At 44.4% G+C, this 21,998-nt stretch overlaps 3 long non-coding RNA genes across 3 annotated transcripts; 1 reads left to right on the top strand and 2 right to left on the bottom strand.

Annotated features, from left to right (window-relative positions):
• Positions 1 to 266: 266 nt before the first annotated feature.
• On the top strand, positions 267 to 4,992 carry LOC116711024 (uncharacterized). Its single transcript, XR_004337154.1, has 3 exons — positions 267 to 681; positions 3,838 to 4,360; positions 4,591 to 4,992. It is a non-coding gene; the product is annotated as an uncharacterized LOC116711024 (long non-coding RNA).
• Positions 4,993 to 6,127: 1,135 nt separating this feature from the next.
• LOC116711021 (uncharacterized) lies at positions 6,128 to 15,800 on the bottom strand. Its single transcript, XR_004337153.1, has 3 exons — positions 13,706 to 15,800; positions 6,785 to 6,959; positions 6,128 to 6,684 (listed from the first exon to the last, which is right to left on the bottom strand). It is a non-coding gene; the product is annotated as an uncharacterized LOC116711021 (long non-coding RNA).
• On the bottom strand, positions 12,342 to 13,542 carry LOC116711020 (uncharacterized). The gene is made up of 2 exons (XR_004337152.1): positions 12,729 to 13,542; positions 12,342 to 12,632 (listed from the first exon to the last, which is right to left on the bottom strand). It is a non-coding gene; the product is annotated as an uncharacterized LOC116711020 (long non-coding RNA).
• Positions 15,801 to 21,998: the final 6,198 nt, after the last annotated feature.

Genomic DNA, 21,998 nt, shown 5'->3' with positions numbered 1-21,998 from the left:
ATTATAAAAACAGGCATGAAGAACGGCGAGTGGCAGAAAGTCCAGAGATAAACTAGAGTCCAGATTAAAACAAAGCCTGAAAGTCTGGAGAGAAAAGAAACTGGAATCGTGGTTGGATCAGTGAAAGTTGTTTAAAAGCAGTGAGGTAAGATTCATACGTCAGAAACAGCAGAGCTTTGATGCAGCTGCACTTTATCAGCAGAGGAGAACCTGACAGACGGAGAGGCAGGGAATATTTGTCACGGTGAAATTAGAAGAAGCTTCTTTTTAAAGTGCCAAAACAATTTTAACTAAGCGCAAAACGGAGCCTGGAGCCACCCGCGGATCCAATTACCGTACGGGAGCTTAGAGCCTGATAGTGCCGCCATGTTAAGGCTGTTTCTGGAGAAACAAACTCAATTCCAAAGTTTAGAGTTTCTGTAATTAAAAAAGCCAAAGCAGCAACGCAAAGGAAGGAGAGAAGATACAAGAGGGAGAGAAACGAGGGAGGAGGAGAGGACTGGAGGAGGAGAGGAGGACTGGAGGGAGAGCTGAGGAGGAGCAGCAGGAAGCAGGAGGTGAAGGTGGGGAGGAATAATGAGGATCCACCAGAACCAGAACCAGAACCAGAACCAGAACCACAGACCAGCCTGAATAATCCAAACCAAACGCAGTGAGACTCAGATGCAGAACAAACTGCAGGTTTGATAAGATCAATGTTTTATGTTGGTGTATTAATAACTGATTACAACTGATAATCAATCAAAACAATGATTTCTGTTCCTCAGATTCTCAGCTGGATCAGTTCCAGAGTCTAGAGTTTAAACATCTGGATCAGTTCCAGAGTCTAGAGTTTAAACATCTGGATCAGTTTCAGAGTCTAGAGTTTAAACATCTGGATCAGTTCCAGAGTCTAGAGCTTAAACATCTGGACCAGTTTTATAGATTTAACATCTGGATCAGTTTTATAGATTGAACATCTGGACGTTCCTCCGTTTGAATCTTTTTAAATCAAACTTGATCAATTTCAAAAATGAAAAAAAGATTCAAACATCGAATAGAAACGATGCTAATTTTAGGCTTTGGTGTCTGATATTAGAAATAAAATGATAAAGATCTAGTAAATATTTAGTTAATTATTTTATATATCTTCCATTTAAAATGAAATTAATTTGCATAAAGAGCTAAAAGTTGATGAAAAGTGAACAGATTGTCTTTCCTCAGCTTCCTGTCAACATCTTTGCTGTGACCTGTTACTATTATTATTACCATTATTATTATTACCATTACTATTATTACTATTATTATTACTATTATTATTATTACCATTACTATTATTACTATTATTATTATTATTACTATTATTATTATTACTATTATTACTATTATTATTATTACCATTATTATTATGACCCGAGTTTCTGCCTGATCTTGATTTTAAATCACATGTTCATCTGGAATCGTTTCATTTTGATCCTCAGTGGATTAAATCTCCTCCTCCTTTTATTCTCCATTATTAATATTTCTTTATGCTCTGCTGCCAGGCAGATTTCAGGTTTTTGTTGATATGAAGCGTCATGACGGCCAGCTGGGCGTCTGACCTGCTACAGATGATTCCAAGTTGGAAAAATACTGAGGAAAAAGTTAATTTCACGTCTGTCTGAGTAGTGCTGACTTAAAAGTTCAAATTTATGAGGAAGTTGTGAGATTAGATGTGTTCAGCAAGTTTCTGTGCATCTGGAATGAAGCTGCAAAGTTAATGGATGTCAAAAGTTTAATTATGTTAAATCAAGCAGGAAGTTAGACTGCGGTGGATGTGAGAACCACGACCGTCTTCTGCAGGAGCCGCGCAAAAAAACGCAAAAATCCTGAAAACACAGAATATATATATATATATATATCCTAGTTATAGATGTAACTAAGATTCTGATTTATACTTTATATTTACATATTTTGATATGAAGAGGAAGTTACCAAAGGAACTGTTTGCTTTGAGTTGTGAGTCCAGAAGCAGGGATGGAGTTCATCCTGTAATCGGAGGGTCGCTGGTTCGATTCCCGCTCCGTCTGAATTTATTTAAAGATTTTATCACTAAAAGGATCCAAAGTTACCTTCAGTGAAGAATAAAAACAAATAATTACACAATGCGATGTGATCCAAACCCAAAACCTGAAAATCCCAGCCCACCTGAACCTACCATCGGACCAGCATGGAACTGGTGGGAAACCAGTTCTTCCTGTAAGGAAACGTTAATCCTGTTTCTGTTTTGAGATGTTCATGATGAGCTGCTGCGTTTTACCCAGCAGGAGAAAATCAAAGTCTGATCTGTTCTGAGGTCTGGACAGAAACAAATAAATACAAAGAAAAGTTTCTGAGTTTTTTTCTCCTCATCTTTCCCGGATCGCCTGCTGAGTTGACCCCTGACCCCTTCATGTCCCACTTTAACAGACTGCGTTGATCTAGAGACGCTCTGTGTCTCTGAGAGGAACGCTGCTGGTTTCTGCGGAGCCCAGCGCCGCCATGAGAGACGTTTGGGCGAACAGAGGAGAGAAATGACGGCGGTAAACTGCGGCTGATTTTTCACCCGGTGAAGCAAACCAGTGCAAACACCTGCAGATTTTTATTTTCCGTGCATTTGTTGTCAGGGCTGCGTTTTAATGGCGCAGTAAATCACAGCTGACAGGCCAGAGCGGCGGCGGCGGCGGCCCACCGCTCTTTACAACCAGAGAGGAACGACGGCGGCGCTGCGAGTCCAGCTATTAACGCTGCAACATAATGAAGACAAGATGGAGGAAAACGTCTGTTTTCTGAAACCTGTTCAAAATGTTACTCAGTTCAGATCACAACCTGATAGGTCTGCTGTCTGGTTGCCTAGGAAATGCAGTGAAGCATGATGGGTAAAGTCTAAATATGAATAATCTGTCCATCATAATTATTATGATGCATCAAAACAGCAAAGATTTTTTTCTGGTTGTTTTTTAAAACTGGCGGCTGATTAGCATCGCAGAAGCTGAAATAACACATGAACTTTGACCCCAAGTCCCAGAGGAGTTGAAAAGGAGAAACAGGAAGTTGAATCATCGCTTCCTGTTAGAAACAGGAAATATTTGGCAAACAAACTGGATGAACTTCAAACCCAATAAAGCCCCAGAGATTTACATTAATGATGGTATTTATCCCCAACTCCAACATCCCTCTGATCCACTTTCTAACCTGAGATTTAAAGAGGAGCAAAAGCAAAGGAGGTGGATTAGCAGCTGATGATGTCATCCAGTCATGTTACTGTAGAGCAGGAGTCTCAAACTCCAGTCCTCCAGTGCAACGTTTAGACGTGCCTCTGCTGCACCACCTGAACAGAATAATGAGGTCATTAAGGTTCTGGAGAACTGATCCACACCAGGAGGAGGTGATGAAGCCGTTTCATTCCAGCGTTTCATTCCTGTGGCTCATCTAAAACCTGCAGGACAGCGACTGGAGGACTGGAGTTTCACACCCCTGCTGCAGAGCATCGTCTCTGCTGCCTGATGCTGAGCTGTTAGCATGGAGTCACAGCAGCAGTCTTCAGTCAGAGGCTTTTCCAGAGTCACTGTGTGACTGACTGCTATTGGAGCTGCTTCCAGCCCACAGCATCACTATTCAGAGACTCTTTAAAGATGAGTTATGACGACATTTAGTTTCCCTTCAGGACAAATAAAGTATCTCTGTTAGATGTTCCTAAAGCTGGAAACTAATTATTTTATAAACTGTAAAACATTTCAGACATTTAGAATCAAAGGAGTGAAAAACTAAAAGTTTGTAAGATTTTCAATATGAAGGTTGAAGGGAATAAAGACTCTCCTTCCTCCTCTCTGTTTTCAGATGTGGACTCTCCTATCGGCCTGCAGGGATCTGTCCGTCCGTTCGTCTGTCCTCCTCAGGTTTTCTGTGGATTTGCTCTGAATTTCCATCTTTGGCTCGTCTGAAAGTGTCGTAATGATCAGGAGGAAGTCTCTCATTCAGGGCCGAGCCGTCGTCTTTGACTCTGAAAAATGTAAATTCATTCCAGAGGACTTCATTTGGTTGGCTCTCCTCTCCCGTTCGCCTCAGGCGCGGTCGAGCTGCAGTCTTGGAAAACTTTGGAAGCTGTTTTCCAGATCCGGAGTTTCAGTCTTCGTTCGTCTCTGGGGCGAAAAGTTTTCAGGAACTTTTAAACTTGGATCAGAGGAGAAGCTGATGAGAAAATGAAACGTTTCTCTGGAGTTAAAACACGTCGACGGTCTGAAAGGAACATGGCTGTTTGGTTCCTTTGGATCGGCAGACGGAGCAGCTGAAACGGTGCGGCTGTTTCTGATTTTCTGAAGCCTCCTGGAGGAAAGAGAAGCAGCAAAACGACAGACAGACGGTAAAACTCGTCTGAATCCTGAATAATAGTCAGGATTTAGTCACACCTTTTTATTCTGCTCCTTTAAACATGTTTCACTGAAGGTTTGCAGCCTTTATCTTGCAGTGCAGCCGCACACACACACCCACCAACACACACACACACACACACACCCACACACACGCACACCCACACACACACACACACCCACACACCCCCACACACACACTTGTTGTTTTCTGTGTTCACAGATGAAGACCTGAAATGTCTGAGCAGAGATCAGCTTCCTGTCTGCTGGAGACTCGACGTTTCACTTTTCACTGTCAGTCAGACAAACGCGGCTAAACTCACAGCTGACACTCCGTGTTTCTCTGCCAACTCTTCATCGCTCTTTTCTCTGCTCCTCTTCATCCCCGGAGAGCCATCTTTCATTTCCGGCTTCACCTTCCTCCCGTCTGGCTGAGCGGCGTGGAGAGACGCTCCTCTGCTGTCAGAGCTGCGGCGGAGATGGAAGCTGAAACATACATGAGGAGACGTGAAGCTCTGCTCTCTCTGCAGACATCAGTAAATCACATTTGTTCCATCGCATCATGAATCATAAACTATAATGTTTGCATCAGACGCCAGCCGGCCTGAAGAAAAGACGAGACAGATTCCAGAACGTTAAAGTTTCAACGAAACTGTAGAGAAAGATGAGAAAATGATTTCAATCTGCAGAGAAACAGGAAATTATTAAAGTTTTTGGATGTGAGGTGACTTCATGACTTAAAGGGTTTTTCTGCCCGTATCCAAATCGGTTTATTTCACAAAACTACAATGAAAACACTCTTTTCACATCAGGACTCACAGGATCAGCAACCGGATGTTACTGCTGGCGAAAACCACAAAGAAGAAGAGGACAGGAAGTGGTTGGAGGACGAAGCGCTGTGTGGTTTTTAAATGACTTATCGTGAACAAACTTATGCATTATGTTTTTAATGGTTTCTTTCTTAATGGAAATGTCACAATTGCAAATTTGTGTTTTATCAACATTAGTGGAATATTGACAAAGTTTTGGTAAATATTTCTAATATAAATGCAGATCATTTCTTTAAAAAACCTGAATTTTGTAATTGCTGAAATACACCAATAAAAAGATTTCAATACAGCTGAAAAGAATCCTCATTTTCGACCAAATATCTGCGTTTCTGTTGACTATGAGATTATGCAAGTTGGAAATATGAAAATTAGATGGCAGTTAAAGAAAAAAGCCCTTTTTACGCTACGATAAGAGAAATTTACAAAGTTAAGGAAAGTAATAAAATGATTTATGTGTCGTTATTCTGCCACTTAGCAAACGGAAACAAATATTTTCACGGTAACTGACCTAAAGAAGGAAAAGTTTACTCTGATTACTGCAGATAATGAAAATCAAAGAGTTGAATATAATTTGAAAACATTTGGTTTGTCATCGTTAAAGTTTGTCTCCAAATGATTTCCTTTTTTCCGATTAGGAAAGATTATATTAAGCTGTGCACATTAAAAGCTTCATTCCTATATTTTTAACTGTTAACAAGCAGGAAGTGATATTTGAAGTTTTGTTGTCATTTTTGTCACTTCCAGATGTTTTCCAGATGTTTATGATCAGAACAATCATTTTGTTCTGATTGTACAAAATCAGAAGTTCAGGATTCTTATTTTATCGGCTGGTCTGGATTTAGAAACGACCTTGGAGGTCTTTTCTGAAAGTCACCTGTTCTCTGTGCGTGTGTGTGTGTGTGTGCGTGTGTGTGTGGGTGTGCGTGTGTGTGTGGGTGTGCGTGTGTGTGTGGGTGTGTTGCACCTGCATGTCTTTCACACACACGCGGCTCGGCTTGCAGCTGCTGAGGTTTCGGGAGGCAGTGATTACCGGCCTCATTTTCTCTGCAGTATATAAACTGGTTTTATTGCCGCGGCGACGGAACATTTGGTGTTATTAACTTTTTTAACCTCGTTAAAATGAGCCAAGATGGAGCAGGGAGGATATTTGGTGCAGGCGGAGGCTGCAGGGCGTCAGGACGGGCTGCCGGCTGCGATCGGGTCACCTGCTGTATCTTAGCCCTCTTTCTCTTTTCATGTCCGTTTCAGGAGATTCGTGGCGTTAAGGTCGGAGCGGAAACGGATTTTAATTCCAGCCCAGTTTCTGTTCTGCTTGACCTGCAGGTGATGTCTTGAAGTATGAATTATTATACAAACATGTTCAGACATTAATCTGCTTGAGGATCTCAGATCTCCTTTAAATGATCCTACTGACCGAACCGGATCAGTCTGTCCATCGGATGTTCTGTCCACATTCGTCCTGGCAGAAGATGGAAACAGTTGAAGCTCTGGGGGAAAGATGGGAATGAAAAGTGAATAAGTGATGAAGCTATATGAAGAAAATCGTTAAATACTTCTGAAAGTTTCCTGTCTGGAGAAACTGCTCACATTGTTCCGGTTCTGGAGGTTCTTTCTCCTCTCCGATCTGCTCTGACTTTCCTCCAGCTGCCGTTTGGAGTCTAACGGTTGCCATGGAGACGTGGTGACTCTGCTCAGTGAACTTTCAGACGCTTCGCCTCCCTCTCTGGTCGTCTTTGTCCCACTTTCAGCCGACCAGAGGTTTCTGTAAAGCAGAAGCTTTTTGGGAGGAATTTCTTGATGTACGAAGATCATCGCACACCGTCAGGAGAAAACGTACGGAGAGAAAATAGAGACTTCAAACCTGAACTTCACCGTTTACAGGTGCAAACGAGCTGCAAGCGCATCAATGATGTAAACTCCAAAACACACAAACGCTAAAAACTAATGCAACAAAAATGATGCAACCAGGAAGTAGGAGCAAAGGGGAAAATGTCACAAACACCAAGTCCTCCAGACCACTAGGGGGAGCCTGGAGTCGGTATAATATCTACATATGCTCCAGTTCTATAATATTGTGAAAGTGTAATACTCCTTTTCTTTCTTCTGGTCATCCCGTCTCTACTGAGGGTCTGATCCGGTAAGACCTGTTGGTCGACTCCCCCTGGTGGCCTGGAGGCCATTTTCTCTGCTTCTCTTTCCTGCGGTTTCAGTATTTTTCTCCTTTAAATCGTTTTTCTGTTGGATTTGTTGTTTTCCGTTTGTGTTTTTTGGAGTTTGCATCATTCATGTGGTTGCAGAACGATTTGCCATTTGCATTTAGTTTGGAGCTAAGCATTTAACTTTGCATATTTAAATTAGAAATAAATATGCATGATCAACTCAATTTTAGCTTACTAATTAAATATTTTTGTTGTTTTATTTATAAAGGAATGAATATTATGGAAACTGAAAAATGAGACCCATTTTTTTCTTATGACTGGATAAATAACCCAAATTATAGCTGTTAATGTTTGACGATCTGAGCTTTCAGGTAAATGATGCTCTCTCATTTATAATGAGCTTTTTAGATGTTATTTCAGGGTAATTTGTCCTAATTTATGCTAATTGGCTTTTTAAAAAGTCTCACCTGGTTCATTCAGTCAGTTTAATTCACAGGTTGTGTGTTCAGATCCAGGTTCCTGTTTTGCATTATAAATGTAGATTTATCTGCAGATGGAACAATGGCGTCGATGGAGGAAGAGGATAAAGAAGTAAAATGTGGCTCCTGCGCCGCGCTGACATCCGCCGTGATTGTTAATACATCTGAACTGCTGACGGGGCCTCTTCCAGCCAGCGGGGTTAAGCTCCCTTTTGGCCTGGCCTTGTTAAGATTGAGGCTGAAGTCGTAAATTATTGAGTGAGATGTTGCGGGCTGAAATGTAAGCGCGGCGTCAGCGCGTTTCAGGTGCGCCGAGATGAGACCTGAATGGAGAAGGAAGGATGGGAGGAAATTTACTTCCGTGATTGATGGAGGAGATTGTTGAGCGCAGAAACGGAGGATGAACCTGCTGGACCGGATCCTCCACCCGGAGGTTCAGCTGAGTCCAACCCGGCCGGACCGCCGCGGCGCACCTGCGCATCAGCACCAGAGGCTGAGGCTCGTGACCGGATGTGCGCTTTGCTTTCAACTCTCCCATGAACTTCGTTCCCTTGATGTGAGGCTCATCAGCCAGACTCGCATCTGGTGGAGTGAAAAATGTGCACATAACCCCCGACGTGCTCATCTCCTGCACCGAGCCACTTTCTATTAGTCCTCATCAGAACCAAATCCATTAACATCCGCTGGGCTTGTTTCTGTCATTACTGTAAAAGTGACGCTACATTAGAGCTCGCTGAGCTTTTCCCTCTGCCTCATCATTAACAACACGGAAACCAATTAATATGCTTGTAAGGTTGTAATCCTCCAGACTCCGGCCTCTCTGAGGAGAGCTCTGCAGAAAAACAAATTAAAGCTGCGGGCCTGACAGTAGCAGGCAGCAAACTCAGAAAATACAAAGTTGCTCATGTTTTCTCTCAAACTCTTCTTTTAAACTTCACTCCACTTATTTCTGTCCCTGTTCTGCTAATTCTGTAATTTATCTACTTAACTCTGAACAAGTTGTTGGATTTCAAGTCCTTCTCTCCAGATTCCCTCTGCATGTTTTCCTTTCTCATCCCAGCTCTGCTCGGTCCGCTTTAACCCAACTCCGGTTCGGTTGGTGTGGATGCTAATCGACCTCTGACCTCTGGTCCTCCAAACCTCGGTCTGGGAATGACCTATGCTGTGACTATAGGTATATGCAACCAAAGCTAACATGCTAGCCTGGCGCTAGCAGCAGAAATGGCTCCTGGTCTTTAGCCAAAGACTAAAGAGAAATTCTCCAACACTAAAATCTGACGCCTCCATCTTGTTTCCATCTGGTGAAGAAGGAAGTTGCTCTCAGCGTCTTCAGAGGTTTTTGTGTTGTTTTAAGTATCGGGCCTTCGAGACGCCCGATACTCTCTGCTCCTTGTATAGCGCCCCCACAGGCGAGGAGGGGAACAGACTTGGATGGATGGATGGATGGATGGATGGATGGATGGATGGATGGACGGATGGACGGACGGACGGACGGACGGACGGACGGACGGACGGACGGATTTCTCAGACTCTGCTCTCTCAGCTGTGCTGCCTTGCTATCTGTTTCACTTCGAATCTTTTAACCTGTGGGAGTCGAAGACAAAGATGGCGTCACGCTGCTCTCCACTTCTGAGACCCCCCACCGGAACAGGAGATGCAGGCAGATGTGTCGGGCTGAAAGACGAGCAGCAGGGGAGACGGGTCGAGGCGGGCCGATACTCTCTGCTCCTTGTACAGCAGACTGTCCTCCGTCAGTGAGGAGAGGCAGATTTACTGCAACCTCGCCTGGATGCTGGGATTCCTGGGAGTCTCACTGAAAATGTGGAGGAATGGATCAGCCGAAGCTCCGTCTCCCTCCTGGAAGGACATCGATCTCTGAGCTGAACTACAGACGGAACCAGAATACTGAGATGAAATCAGCTGAGCAGGTCCGACTCCGTCAACCCGACCGGCGCCAGCAGTCGACGGGAACTCAGAGAAGAGCTGCAGGATGAATCCCAGATCTGTGGAGCATAGAAGCTGCTGCTCCGTGTTTGGTTCTGGTTCTGATGTAGAGCAAATCCAGAACCAGAAGGCCTGAGAGGTCTGAAGCTTGATCCAGCAGCAGCAAATCTTTAATCCATTCAGTGATTTATAAACTACCAGCAGTAGTTTAAAGTCTCTCAGTGAAGGACTGTAGAACCGGGTGGTGTCTCCATCTTCCTGGTTTTAGTCAGAACTCCAGCAGCAGCGTTCTGGAGCTTCATGGAATCCACCATCTTCTGGAAACAAGCCAGTTCAGGATGGTTGGAAAAGAATCCAGTTGTAGTTTAACCTGCATGAAGTCTGGTTTTCCTCCACTCTCCTAATGTATTATAACTTATTCATAAACACTAATATGTAATGAATATGCCCAACAGCGATAGAAACCCACCACACCACCAAGTCTGAGCCACTTTGGTTCAGGGCTTTAGGTTCATTTGACTGAATTAGACGCCAACAGAACAATCTCACTTTCTGTTTCATGAGTTTTCTGAGACAATTTTATTTTTACACATCAGAGGCTGCAGTCAGACCAGACCAGTCCAGTCCACTTTAATCCCACTCCAGGTTGATTTAATCCCACTCCAGGTTGATTTAATCCCACTCCAGGTTGATTTAATCCCACTCCAAGTTGATTTAATCCCACTCCAGCCCATTTGCCTATAAACTCCGGTTCGGTTGGTGAGGGGTGAAAGCTAATCGACCTCTGACCTCTGACCTCTGGTCCGCCAACCCTTCATCTGGGTTCGGTTGAAGTGAACTCTGGTTTGGTTTGAATGTGAACGCTAAGCGGACCAGAGACCGCTCCAAAAGCAGGAAGGGCTACAGCGCAGGGCATTCTGGGTAAATACAACCAAAGCTAACATGCTAGCCTAGCGCTAGCAGCAGAAATGGCTCCTGGTCTTCAGCCAAAGACTAAAGAGAAATCCTCCAACCGCTAAAATCTGACGCCGCCATCTTGTTTCCATCTGGTGAAGAAGGAAGTTGCTCTCAGGGTCTTCAGAGGTTTTTGTGTCGTTTCCTTCAGTGGTTCTTGGTGCAGCGCCCCCACAGGCCAGGAGGGGAACAGGTTGGTTTGACTCAGAGAACCACAGAAGCTGGAGGTGGAGCAGATGATGGAGTTCTGGTTCCAGTAGAACCGGGTCGATGGAAAACTCAGGATGTTTTCCATCAGGAGGAAAACATCCTGAGTTTCTGGTTCTTCTGGTCCAGAGGGAGAGTTTGGGCCTCAGCTCCTTCTCTCTCTCTCTTAGTCAGCAAATACTTTATTGTGTTTGTTGAAGGAAGTTCATCAGGCTTTGATTTAGCCGTGTCCCACATGCGGAGGTCGTTAGGTGGAAATACTCGTTAATATTCATGTGCTGGATCTGAACGCTCTGAATTTTCTCTTGGTTGAGTCTCATAGGATGGTGGAAATGAAAAGCGGCGGAGGATAAGGAGAGGTTGGAGAAAGCGAGTCAGAGAGAACAAAAAGAATTGAAAGAGAACGGAGACTGGGAGGGCGACAGAGGAGAAGGTGGAGAGAATGAAAGAGATTACAAAAAGTGACAAGAAAGTCAAAGCTGCACGAAGGAAAAGGAGAGACATGAGGAAGCATACGGAAAGACAAATGAAGCTTAAAAAGCAGATGAGGCTGAAAGTGAGCAGACTGTCAAGGCCACGTTTAAAGCAGGAACTTCCAGAAGAAAGCTAACAGCAAATAAAATGAGGAGAGAGAAGAAGAGTAGGCGGGATGATGAGGGAGAGATCATCATGTGGAAAACGATGAAGGGTAAAGCAGACGTGAGCAGATCAGGGAGAGGAGAACAGAAGAGTCTGAGGAAGGACGACGAAGGACGAGAAGTGGAGAGGAAACTTCTGACGGCTGCTGATGAGGAGAAACAGGAAGCGGCAGAGATTCAGGAGGAGAACACCAGAAACGCCAAGAATCACCACAATCCTTTAAAACACGCCGCGTTAGTTTGGGAAGGCCTGCAGAGAAAAGTTTAATTTGAAAAGTTTTTGCAGTTTGTGGATCAGTCCCAGCTCCGGTTTCAGAACCAGAGAGAACGGTTCTGATGCTTTCTGGACCCTCCCAACGTCTTCATGGTCCGGCTCTCGCTGGTAATTAAAATTAAAATGTTTCACACTTTAACTGATTCAGCAAATATTACCGACAGCTCAGTTATGATTATTCATAACTGTGACGCACTTTGATAAAACCAGGAACAGAAATGAAGAATAAAGTTAAAAACCATAAATTTCAGAGAAAATACAGATTTTATTACTGGAGGTGGGAAAGAGCAGCTGACCGGGTCTGGAGACGGTTCTCACTAATCCCGTTTGTCCCAACATGTAAAGGGGAACTTCTCTTTCATTTCTTTCATTTTTGTGTCTGACATCATTAGAAAGTCCCCAGAGGAAACTCTTACAGCCAATCAGAATCATCTATAATCATAATAATTCACAGCAAAGATGAAGATGAGTAAGAACAGGACAAACGGAGGAATAAAGCATAATGTTTTATTCATATTTAGTGAATGTTTAACTGGTTCCTGCCATCGTCTCTTTCCTCTCAGACGTCATCCCGACAGAAAATATCAAACTGCTTTACAACAGCTGAGCTGCCAACGCTGCTGCTTTCTCCTCCTGTCGTCCCGCAGCATCGCCTGCCTCTCCCGACTGGGCATCAATTATTCAGCGGGCGTCAGGTGGCCCTCGGACTGATGCGCGGCGGGGTCACAGGGAGGTCAGCAGACATATAAACGTTCACCAGGAAAAACATACAGCAGGGTTCTGAAAACACAAAAAGTGTTCAGGAAATTATCTTCAAGCTGAAATCAGTTTGATTAAAAATAAATATCCAGAAGGGAAATTAAATGTGGTCATAACTCAGATCGTCTGCTCTGGTTGCTGATGCTGTGGGCTGGAAGGATCTTCTGTAGAGGAAGAAAACTCGTTTCAGCGGGACTCAGGCTGCCTTCCAGCTGCTGGAGCGAAACTGGAACAACGCTCTGGCTTGTCGCGCTGCCCTTTAGTGAACACAAGGCCTTTGTCGCCTCCGCCTGGACTGGAATGTCGCCGGTTCAAACGAAGACAGAGAGAAACGGAGAAAGACGGAGGCGCCAAACGCTGGCAGAGAGCAGAGCAGATATGAGAGGCGGCTGGAAAGAATCTGACAAAAACACCAGCGTGGAAAAAACAGGAGCAGAGCTGAGGCTGGCAGTCACAAATAATCAAGTTTTCCTTCATCAGGAGGAGAATTGTGAAGATTAGAGGCTGTTTGTGGTGCAGAGCAGCAAACAGGGGATAAAACATCCAGGAGCAGAGAAAATAAAACCACCTGATGGAGAAATCTGTGAACTTCCAGATGAGGTCAGCTGCTTATTTCACTGCTGTGCCTTGAAGACATAAAGTCCATTATGACTTATGAATGACGGAGATTTAGGAAGGATGGAGAAAGAGTGCAGAAAGAGGGAGTGAGATGGATGGCGTCGATGCGCCCTGGACCATTAAACTGGGTGTCAGAGAGCGAGGCGGGCCGCCAGGCCGGACAGCGCCTCTGGATTTACAGCCGGGCCGAACCATAAAGCGCCAGCGGCCGCTTGTTGAACAGCAATCCCTCCAATCAGGCTGCAGGCCGCCATGATGGAAGATCACAGACACCACAGAGAGGAGAACTGAGAACTGAGAACCGAGAGCCGAGAACCGAGACGACAGAGATGGCTACAGAACATTCTGACCTCCTGAAATGCTCCAGTCAGGTCATTACTGCTATTAACCTGTCCGATAATAATGAATTTATCAAACCTATGAATGTTGAAATCTGAGCCTGTGAGTTTAGACTCGGCCTTACAGGTTCATCTCACCTGGTTGGACGTCGTTTTCAGAGCCGACCGTCTCAACGCTGCGGCTCAAATCCAGATTCATCGAACCAGGAAACACTTTTCCGGCCTGTTCTGGTCCAGTTCTGGTGAATCCGTCTGAATTACACACTTTAAGAGTTTTCACACCAGGCCTGTTCTGTCCGCTTTAACCCAGCTCCAGTCCATTGGTCCAGAAAGTCCGGTTTGGTTGTTTGGTGTGAACGCTAAGCTAACCTCGTTCCAGGTTCGGTTGAAGTGAACTCTGGTTCGGTTTGAATGCATATGAGGATCCACTGCGACAGGAGGCTAACAGCTAGCGGTGACGTCATGTCGGATGTCCTGTTCTGGTGGGAACCTTTCCTCTCTGGGTCTCTGGGACGAAGTCCGACTGTTTCACCACCAGGATCCGCGGATCAGAGCCGATGGAGCATCATTAGCAGCTTCGCCACACAAACAGCTCCGCTTAAATATTCACAGCTCAGCTTCTTGTTTACTCAGCCAGATAAATAAATGATGCAACTCAGGAAACGACGTGATGCAACCCAAACAGTTCCTGTGACCTGTAAGACCGGCAAACAGGGAGGGGCGGGTCCAGGAGGAAACACGTGACCACGATGAAGCGGAAACTGAGCCGCTGCTTCACCAGGCAGCTGGAAAAATGAGGTCAAAAAAACTCTCCACGTTTTTGTTGGATCCATTTAAATGTTAATGTTAGCATGCTGTGAGCGGAGCGTCAACCTCTGCTTAAAGAAAAACTACTGCGGAAGTTTCAATAAAATTAAAAACATGGCACTTTATGCAGCTTATTAAGAACTGAAATGATGATATGGAAACAGTAAAAGTGAGCAGAAACTTTCGTACATCCAGACCGGTCCTGTAAAGTAACAACCAGAGGAACTTTGTGAAATGGTGAGGTAAAAATCTTCTCCATCGTCCAATCAGATCGATTTGGAAGCAGAAATTAAACTCCAGAGAGAAGCGGCTTCGTGTTAGCGGATGTAGCTGATGCTACATCAGATTTACAGGCGGACCAGAAACACGCTGCGGCCAGAACCTTTTCTCACAATTTATTGTTAACGCGTTGAAATCCACATAATTAATGAATTTAAATGAGTGCGTTAAAGTCTCGACCCGAGTCCAGTTCATGGTGACGGAGTTTGGTTGAGCCGAGCCTGCTGGTCCGAATCACTCAGAGCTCAGTAAGCCGAGGCAGAACTCAGAACCGACCGGTTCTACTGCAGGTTCTGAGGAACAGACCGGTTCTGGAGCGAGATCCAGTCCCAGTGCTGCCACCTTCCTGTACCACAACAACAACAACCCACCACAGTCTCATTAGCATTAGCATTAGCATTAGCATTTCATGCTACAAACTCTAAGACAGGAGAAAACGGCATCATGTTTCACTACTGAAGACGCAGCAGGTCCAGATTCACTGTGAGGGAACAAAATATTATTTTTATAAGGTGAAAACTTTTAGTGGTGCCAAAACTTCATAGTGACCAGAACAGCTGCTGCAGCTGCTGCAGCTGCCGCATTATGCAGGAAAATCAAAGACTGACAGGCTGAGGAGCTTCAATGGTCATTCACAAGGCTCTGGTGTGTGTGTGTGTTCTCACACACACACACCAATTCCCAGAAGGAGCAACAGTCATGCAGAGCGTACATGTGTTAAACTTTCAACCCCCACCTTCATGGAAACCTGCCAGGTGTTAACCTTGATCCTTTCTGCTGCTGTGCATGTCGGGGTGTGTCGGTGTGTGTTTGTGTGTGTCGGTGTGTGTGTGTGTGAGCTGAATAGAGAAACCTTGAATCAAATCCTCAAAAGCAGCTTTTTGATCTGTTCTGATATAAACAAACACGCAGAGTTGTTTTCAAATCAATAACTCCCTAAAATATGAAATCACAAGATGAGACAAGATGGTTTGTCAACAACTTTAATCACAAGAAGAAGAAAATGGATACATTCCTGATTAGAGACTGAATGCAGTAAAAACTACCAGCGAAGCCTGTTGCTTGACAGACCTGCTTAATAATCTGAAAATGTTAATATCCCATCCATCTTCTTCCGCTTATCCGAGGTCGGGTCGCGGGGGTAGCAGCTTCAGAAGGGAGGCCCAGACTTCCCTCTCCCTGGCCACTTCTTCCAGCTCTTCCGGGGGAATCCCGAGGCGTTCCCAGGCCAGCTGAGAGACATAGTCCCTCCAGCGTGTCCTGGGTCTTCTCCGGGGCCTCCTCCCGGTGGGACGTGCCCGGAGCACCTCACCAGGGAGGCGTCCAGGAGGCATCCTGGCCAGATGCCCGAGCCTCAACTGGCTCCTCTCGATGTGAAGGAGCAGCGGCTCTACTCTGAGTCCCTCCCGGATGACTGAGCTTCTCACCCTATCTCTAAGGGAGAGCCCAGCCACCCTACGGAGAAAACCCATTTCGGCCGCTTGTATCCGCGATCTCATTCTTTCGGTCATGACCCAAAGCTCATGACCATAGATGAGGGTGGGAACGTAGATCGACCAGTAAATCGAGAGCTTCGCTTTTTGACTCAGCTCTCCCTTCACCACGATGGACCGGTACGCTGCGCCAATCCGCCTGAAGATCTCCCGCTCCCTTCTTCCCCCATTCGTGAACAAGATCCCGAGTTTTTGCCTCAGCAACCACCCGAGCCGCATGCCGCTTCGCCCGCCGGTACCCATCAGCTGCTTCCGTGGTCCCACAGGCCAAAAAGGCCCGATAGGACTCACTCCTTCTTCAGCCTGATGGCATCCCTCACCGAAGGTGTCCACCAACGGGTTCGAGGGTTGCCGCCATGACAAGCGCCAACAACCTTGCGGCCACAGCTCCGATCGGCCGCCTCGACAATGGAGGCACGGAACACGGTCCACTCAGACTCCATGTCCCCCACCTCCCCCGGGACGTGTTCGAAGTTTTGCCGGAGATGGGAGTTAAAGCTCCGTCTCACAGGGGATTCCGCCAGACGTTCCCAGCAGAACCTCACAACACGTTTGGGCCTGCCAGGCCTGACCGGCTTCCTCCCCCACCACCGGAGCCAACTCACCACCAGGTAGTGGTCAGTGGACAGCTCCGCACCTCTCTTCACCCGAGTGTCCAAGACAATCGACCGCAGATCCGATGAAACGATGACAAAGTCGATCATCAAACTGCGGCCTAGGGTGCCAAGTGCACATATGGACACCCTTATGCCTGAACATGGTGTTTGTTATGGACAATCCATGACGAGCACAGAAGTCCAACAACAGAACACCATTCGAGTTCAGATCGGGGGGCCGTTCCTCCCAACCACGCCCCTCCAGGTCTCGCTGTCATTGCCCACGTGAAGCAGCAGCAGAACAAGGGAGTCCCCAGGAGGGGCACTCTCCAGTACCCCCTCTAAGGACTCCAAGGAGAGCTGGGTAATCTGAAATGTATTTTTAAAGTTAATATTAGTTTATTACTGTAAACCTGTTGTGTTGTAGTTTCTATAGTTATTATGACATTTGTTTTGCTCATCCTGAGTTTTTCTGATCCTTAGAGCTCATTTAACATCAAAGCCCAGAGAAACTGCAGTTTCTCTGCAGCGCACATCAAAGATCGGCAATAATTAACGGCATCTTGATTTTCATGTGAAAGTAGTTTCCTCATGTCAGGACCACGAGCGGCGCCGTTAATGTCCAGACAAGATATGATATGTCAGATGATCTGAAAGAAATCTGGTTTTTCATATTCAAATAGTTTCCTGCACAAACAGTCCAGTTTCTGTCCAGTCACAGAAACCAGTTTGATCCAGTTGATCAAACTGATGTGTGTGTGTGTGTGTGTTTGTGGGTGTGGGTGTGTGTGTGTGTGTGTGTGGGGGTGGGTGTGTGTGTGTGTGTGACCTCATCTAACCTCAGCCTCTCTTTCCTCATTTCAGATCAAATTAAATGTTTCATTCATTCAGTTTTTCTCCCTGCAGACATTTTTCTATCACTAATAAAATATATTAAACTATCATAGTTTTGATTCTTTCATTTTGTTGGAAAATTATCTTTAACTGTTCAGATTTTAGACAGAAACCATACAGGAAAATGTTGGCAGTTTTTCCATATAATCGAACAAAGACGGCGATTTTAGCGTAAAACATTCCTGCAGTTAAACTTCAACTGAAGCACAAAAAGTTACGACCAGAAGTTTCCGACTCTGATCACCAGAGAACCGGAATCTCTCGTTGTTTCAGGGATTTAATGATCCCTTTGACCTTTTCTGTTCCGGGGTGGAAACATTTTATAATGCGCCACTTTAGAGACTGGTGTGAAACTCGTCCAGATGTAACAGATGAAGCTGGACTGAGACTCCGTCTGTCCTCACAGCAGACAGAGACTCAACAGAAAGCATTTACTCTGCATGTCCAGGCGACGTCTGCAGGGAAACACGACAAACAAGCCAACAGGAAGAGATTCAAAGGTCGAGTCCATTTCTTCCCGTCTCCTTGAATTTCCTTTAACTAGACGTTGGATGGACAGAGACAACGCCGCAGCGCAGAGGACCACAAAACACATTAAGTGTTAATTTCACACCTTTGCTCTGATTTTAGAGGCAGGAGCTGCTTCAGAGAAACAGACAAAAACTGTTTATGGATGTTTCTGCAGCAGAAAGGCTGAAGGAAGTTTATGAAATCTGCACAAACAGATGGAGAGGAGAAATATTTAGTAAACAAAAGCAGGAGAGGCTCTGACGCCGCCATCTTGTTTCCATCTGGTGAAGAAGGAAGTTGCTCTCAGTGTCTTCAGAGGCTTTTGTGTCGTTTCCTTCAGTGGTTCTTGGTGCAGCGCCCCCACAGGCCAGGAGGGGAACAGGTTGGTTTGACTCAGAGGACCACAGCAGCTGGAGGTGGAGCAGATGATGGAGTTCTGGTTCTAACAGAACCAGGCCGACCCGGGGGAAACATCTGGGCCGCATCTCCAAAGCTTTGAGTTCTTTGGTGGAACAAATTAAAAATGCACCAAAGCCCGGAAGCCAAAGTTTCTTAATTCAATACAATAAATGATGCTTTAAACAAAACCAGCTGCTGAGAGAAAAGGCGGGAAATATCAGAGCATTTCTATCAAGGCCACGCCCCCTGCAGGCTCAGGGTGGTACTGCTTCCCAGTCAGAGTTAAATAAATCGGTAAATTTCTGCAAATATTGGATAAAATGTCAGCTAAATGTTTGAAATGAATAAAAACAGAATAAAAAGGACAGAAAACAATATGACTAAAACAAACATGTCTGCTGTGACGAGGCAGCAGCAATAACTTCATCCTGGGTTTGTTCCCAACAGCAGCAGAGCCAGAGGAGGAGAGCTGATGACTGATGGATGAGTGCAGCAGGACAGACAGATGCAGAAATGACAAAAAGATGAATGGGCGTCACAAACCGCCATAGATTAATGACAGAGGGAGGCGAGAGAGGACAGGTGGACAAGGACGGCCGCCGCCACACAAACACATCGCCGCTCCCGCTTCCCTCCAGAACAACAGGACGCCTTCGAAGTGTTGACCTTTTAACTGGATTTCCAGAGAAATCCGAATGCTGGGTGAAAGAGCGCCTTTCAGAGAAGCAGCTTGAGACATCGGTGGGATGTCTGTGTTCGATACGTGGCTGCGCCGCTGACCTTTCCCTAATGGCCGCGCCGCGGACGCAGCTCATTGTTGAACACCGCCGGGATGTTTGGAGGGAGGCGGCGGTCAGGAGGAGCGGGTCACTGCGGCTGAAAACCACTTTAAACTCATCTTTCACTTTTATTTTCACTCAGGCTGGATCTGTGTACAGCTAACGCCGACAGGTCACCTGTAGACCGGATCGGTTCTGATGACGGGACGACCTGCGAGTCCAGACCGACCCGGTCCAAGTCCGGCCTGAACTCTGCGTCTTAATCCGGCTTTTAGAGGGATTTCCTTATCTCTGCTGCTGCCTCAGGATTTCTAATCTCCTGTGTGTGTGCGTGTGTGGGTGTGTGTGTGTGTGTGTGTGTGGGTGTGTGCGCGCACCCGTAAGACTGAACACATACCTCTACAGAAAGCCTAGAGTTTTAACTGTTTTATTGCTTTATTTTATGGTAGCACGATTAGTCAGTGCTGACTATGAGTTTGTGATTTCCTTCATCACTTAAATTTTAAACTCTTATAGATTTTTTTTCTGTAACACTTGCTAGAGTGAAACATGTCAGGAAATGTTCCTCATTTGTACACGTACTTCTGAACAATATCTGACAGGGACTGAACAGGCCACGGTGAGGTTGCTCATATGTATCTTTCAGCTTTCCCTCCACCCATTATCTTACACACTTTAGTGTGTTCACTAACAAAATATAATACACCTCTATTTTTTTTAATTTTTCATTATTAAAACTTTGAAATGATCAATGTGAACCATCAGTCTGTATTAAAATAGCTAATATAATTCATATTATTTATTTAGATTTGATGTTTTAATGTGTGCCCTTGGATTTATATTGATTTATTCAATGTGTAAATATTTATCAAACTGAATAGCCATTCCGTTTTTTATATAGTATTTTTTTCTTTTGGTGTTTGTTGCACAAATTTAAATATATGCTGGCTATCAACCAAAAATTCAATCAGTGAATTTGTGTTTTTTCTTAAATACTCCCTCTCACCGAGACTTACTTACATCTTCTGACAACTAGCCCCACTTATAATAACATTGACTAAGTTTGCTATTGGTACACTTTACCTAAAAATTAAAATTAAACATACTGACTACACAACCACGCTCCAAGAGTTGCTCATAACATGGTGAATTGTTTTGTTACCTTAAAAATGATCTGAAGCTTTTGTTCCTTGGTCCTAATGATGATGTTGACTAATGTTCACTAACAGACAGTACAACACCTCTTGTGATTGATAAGCTTATAAATGATCAATGCGAAGCATCAATACGCGCTAAAGAAGATCATATCAGTCAGATTAAGTAAAATATCATTAAACTCAAAGCAATCAAAATTATATTTCTCTGAAAGGTCTTTTTTTTCAGGGAGTTTAGACTGTATGAAAGGAATCAATGAAATATACTATGAAATATTTTATCTGCTGCATCCCCATAATAAAACTTCAATTGTGAATTGAATGATTACATTGCATCTAGACACAAAAGAATCAACCGTTAATTAGTAATCATACTGACTAGCAAGATCTGATCAAACAAGAAACTTGACAACCTCAAGGGATTTTCTCACATTGGAGAATAAACCGTCTGACTTTCTTTAGCCACTAAATTTAACCTTACCAAAGTTTTGCCTTGGAGCAAACAGGTACTGAGTTTGAAGCGGATCAGACGCCTTCAGCCATTTGCTAAAGCTAGACTCCGGCCTTCCTCACTGTAAAATAAAACATTAGACTTAAAAAAAGTTCAAGCGAACATCACTTAATTATCATCGACTTGTTGTTTGTACTCATCTTAAACAGGTGGCAGGAACATTTGGATATAAAAAAAAAAATGCTTTATAAGTTAATCTATTTAAGTTGAGTCCATGCAACAAGTAAAATAAAATAAAAAGTGAATTATTTGAAAGTAGTGAGGATTTTGGGTGGTAAAAGTTGAACATTTTAACATGCCCAGACACTACGCCATTTCTGCTCAAGCAAACCAAAAGGTTTTGAACAGAACAACCATGTCAAATAATGAGACCATGAATCTTTAATCTATGTAGCAAATATATTGCTGCTGCTGCTGTAAGCAGAAAATAAAATAAGTTTTGTGGAGAATAATATTTTGGATGAGTTTAAGAATATTGTTTGCCAAAATCACACGGTGTAACTACACTTGTCTTTTATATGTAGCAGTAATTGAATCTTTTGAGGTAATTGGTTTGCATAAATTAAAGTAAATACGGTCTATTTTCCTGCTCCACATACTTAGCTAGCAATGTGCCAGTTAGCTTCCCAGTCTGAACTTCTGGGCAATGTCTTGATTCAGTCAAATTTTCTATCTTATATCTCCTGAACTCTGATATTTTGCTTGCTGGTCTTCATCGTGCTCTGAATGCAGTATCGGGTTTCTCTTACTTTAACCCGCCCAACTTGCACCTGATTGGCATGTTAGTCTTTTGATTCCCTCCCAGCGAGGCGGTGCTTCACAAAGCAAACTGTTTGTCAAACTGTTGATCTGCCTCATGGCTGTTTTAGAAGATATGGTGACTGAGGTTTAGACAGTACTAGCCAGCTCATGCAGCTTGTTTTTACTAGATGCCAGTCCTAAAAGTACATATCTTTAAAATATGAATAAATACGTACAATTCCATAATTATTCGATCCAACGGTTATAG

This window comes from Xiphophorus hellerii, chromosome 20, assembly GCF_003331165.1.
Source record: "Xiphophorus hellerii strain 12219 chromosome 20, Xiphophorus_hellerii-4.1, whole genome shotgun sequence".
NCBI classification, from domain to species: domain Eukaryota; kingdom Metazoa; phylum Chordata; class Actinopteri; order Cyprinodontiformes; family Poeciliidae; genus Xiphophorus; species Xiphophorus hellerii.
This window is presented reverse-complemented; position numbering and strand designations above follow the sequence as displayed.